General features: G+C 46.7%; 1 pseudogene; it reads left to right on the forward strand.

Annotated features, from left to right (window-relative positions):
* Positions 1 to 445: 445 nt before the first annotated feature.
* Positions 446 to 2,313, forward strand: LOC104986447 (annotated as a pseudogene).
* Positions 2,314 to 3,483: the final 1,170 nt, after the last annotated feature.

Below are 3,483 nucleotides of genomic sequence, written 5' to 3' on the forward strand. Positions count from 1 at the left end.
ACGGGCTTTTCCTTTCCTTGTCTTTTAGCCACTGCCATTTTGGACTCCCATTTCCTATTCTAACTACCTAACATTATGAAATAAAGCTAAAAGCATGACAAGCAGGTAGAGTGGCATGAGTCACTTCTAGGCTTCCACCATGCTTCTGTCAGCCAAACTGGAATTTTATTTATTTATTTGCCACACTGTGTGGTATGTGGGATCTTAGTTTCCTGAAGAGAGATCTAACCCAAGCTCCATGCAGTGGAAGCAAGGAGTCTTAACTACTGCACTACTGGGTAAGTCCCCCCCAGACTTGCATTTTAGAAAACCCAAACTGGAGAATGGCCTGAAGGTGGGATAATTCAGGCAAGAGATAATGAGGGCTTGGATTAAGGTGAGGTCTGGAAATGGGGACATGAAGAAGTGTGGTTTAAGCTATGGTGAATCCCCCTGACTTTCTTTCTCCAAGGATGCTGAGAAGTCAGTGTCCAACTTGACTATGTCTTCATCTGCTGGAAGCAGTGAAATGCGCACCTCTTGGAACCATAGTCCATTAGGCATTCAACATGTCCCTCAGTGCACAGAGCTGGAGAGGATCCCCTTGGCTTCTGCTGAGGCACCCAGGCAGAACTCCAGTGAAATGGGGCCACAGTTCAGTATGGCACTGTCTGACCACCATGTGAGCTATTGCCCTCAACTGACTTTCACCCATTCCCAGATGATTTTCACTCAAGGAATGTCTCATTTGCAGCCAGGAATGATGATTTTAAAGGGACCCCAGACGATGCCCTTAGGAGAACCCAATATTCCAGGATGGCCTTGACCTTTGGTGGGAATCTAAGGATGCCACCAGCCTCACCTCCCAGTGGAATCCCAATGATTTCCTACATCAGAATGCGAATATCTTATCCTGGCCTCCCAACAGTAGCTTCTAACAGAGACCCTTTACCACCTAAAACGTTATTAAATCTGTTAGGTAGTTAGAATAGGAAACAGGAATCCAAAATGGTGGTGGCTAAAAGACAAGGAAAGGAAAAGCCCATGAAAATAGAACAAAGGAAGGTCCGAGGACTGGAGTGAAGACCTCAGGTAGAACAAACAGCACTGCCAATTTACATAGGGCAGGCTCAGGGGGAGGAGAAAATATAAAAAAGACGAGCCAAAGGGCCAGGGCTTTCTCTTCTCTTCGCGTCTTTGGGTCGGAATGCCCTCAAGCCTCAAGGATGTATTTTCCTGCTATTTTCTAAATAAAACTGAGCTGTAACATGGAGCTGTAACACTGATCTGTCCAAGAGCTATAACACAGTCTGTTTGAGACCCGAGAGCTATAACATGGTCTGTCCAAGAGCTGTGACACACTGAAGGCTTTAATGTCTGTAGCTTCAAATTTTTGTTGAGACAAGACAGAACCGAGGAGATTACACTCGCCTGATAAATCCAACCGTGCCTTCCACTGAGGCCCAAGCAATGCTCCCTTCTATGGCTCAGATGTTGCCTCCTAGAGAGCCCCACAATATTGGGATGCCCTTATTGCTGGCTTTGGAATTCCAGGGCTCTTTTGTGAACCAGCCAGTCTCCCAGGAAGACCCCTTCCTACCTAAGCAGCCCATACTTGTTCCACAAAGAGCAGAGCAGCAGTATGCTAGGATCCAGGAAAAAGCTCCCAGGAGGAGATCCCCAGTTTCAAGGCCTTACTGCTGTGACTATGAGAACTGTGAGAAAGCTTACCCTAAGCACTCCCACCTCGTGAGTCACCAATGCAAACACAGGTAAATGAGGTATCAGACATGTGGGGTGGGTGGAGAAATCTCTGGGTATTAGACTTGTGGGGGATCCATGGTTTGTAATGGTTTGGATTTAGCCTGTCATCTTTAAAGGTTGGGATCAAGCTCTGCTGGCCCCACTGACCTGCTTTCCCACAGTCTGGTATGCCTGTGCTGAGATGATGGAGACTGCTAGTTATGCCATCTCCTCACTGCTTTCCTACATAAAAATCAGAAGGAAAACCTTTGATCAACATTGACGGCTCTGCTTCATCAAGTCAGACCCCTTTCTTCCTACCTGCTAGACTGTTCCTCTAAATTCCTTCTCTTCCTTGTCATTCCCCAGGTGAATGGACCATTCATATAAATGCACATGGGAAGCCTGTACCTGGTCCTTCTTCTGTTCTGATGAACTTGGAAGACATACACACACGGATACACACCAAACATCGACCACATAAATATGACCAGTGTGGCTGATGGTTCATGAGATCTCACCCTCTTAGGCAACACCAAAGGACTCATATGGGGATGCCAAGATCTCCAGACTCACCAGCTGGCAATGGATGTATGGCTGGTCCTCCTCCTACTCCTGGCCTTTATGTCAATCTGCTCTTCCCTTCATTTCGGCTTCTCCACCCAGATCCTGCCTGCCTCTGACCAGGTAATCTCTTTGGTGGCTGTAGGCTTTGATGAAGACACTAAGATTATGAGGCAATGGTGAAGCCCATATGAGCTCTGGACCCAGTCAGGGCTCCTCAGAAACTGTGTTGGATGTCTTCACATCTCTGAGGCCATCTACTTGTGCCAAGTTCATCCACATGGGAAGATGGAGCAAAGTAAAGAATGGGAGCTTAATTCAAAAGCTCTTTATTTTATGTCACTCCCAGCTTGAAACCCTTTAGCGACTCTCCTTTGCCTGCTACACAAAATCCAAGTTCCTTATCTTGGTCTTCGACAGTTTCCAGAACCAGACTATGTTCAAATTCTGAATTTACCACTTACTAGCCATGTGACTTTGGGAAAGGTTTTTGACCATTATGCCAGGTTTCCTCTTCTGATAAATGAGAAAAACAGTATCAGGCTGTTGTGAACACATCTTATGGCACTCACTAGCCACATATCCAGTTTGTCTCCTCCCATCATTTCCAAACTTGGATGAAAAGCTCCTCACAGGATATGGGATCTGACATCTCAAGTAGCCACTAGCAACCCAGGAGTGTGAAAGAGTTAATGCTCCAGGCATAGTGTTTGACTATTGGGAGTTGGGAGAAATCCAAGCAGATAAATTCCCTCTTTTTCCCTCCCTTTCCTGAACTGGTGCAAGATTTCTCCCAACAAGGAGACCATTTCTCCCCGTGGGGAGACCTCCCAGGCAGGCAGTGCACACAGCTTCTGTGCTTCTTCCAGGCTTGTCATGAAGCAGACCCAGTGTGTTGTCACCTTACATTGTGTCTCTTTTCTCATCCTCAATGACCTCAGTTTTTGTCACCCAAATAAAACACTGATACTTAGTCATGTTCCAGGTTCTGTTTTCTAGGTGACTTGTGGGTGGAGGACATTAGACAGGGACAGAGAAGGATGAAACCCACTGTAAGTTCCTCTCTGCACCCCACCAAGCCCAGGTACCTGGACTTCTAAAAATCAGCTATCACAGGGCCTGTTCTGCCCTGCCCCTCCCCTGGGGTTAAGGGCATAATGACTGCCCTGGCAACTCAACCACAATTCATTTGGAACC

The sequence above is a fragment of the Bison bison genome, unplaced genomic scaffold, assembly GCF_000754665.1.
Source record: "Bison bison bison isolate TAMUID 2011002044 unplaced genomic scaffold, Bison_UMD1.0 scf7180017845741, whole genome shotgun sequence".
NCBI classification, from domain to species: Eukaryota; Metazoa; Chordata; class Mammalia; order Artiodactyla; family Bovidae; genus Bison; species Bison bison.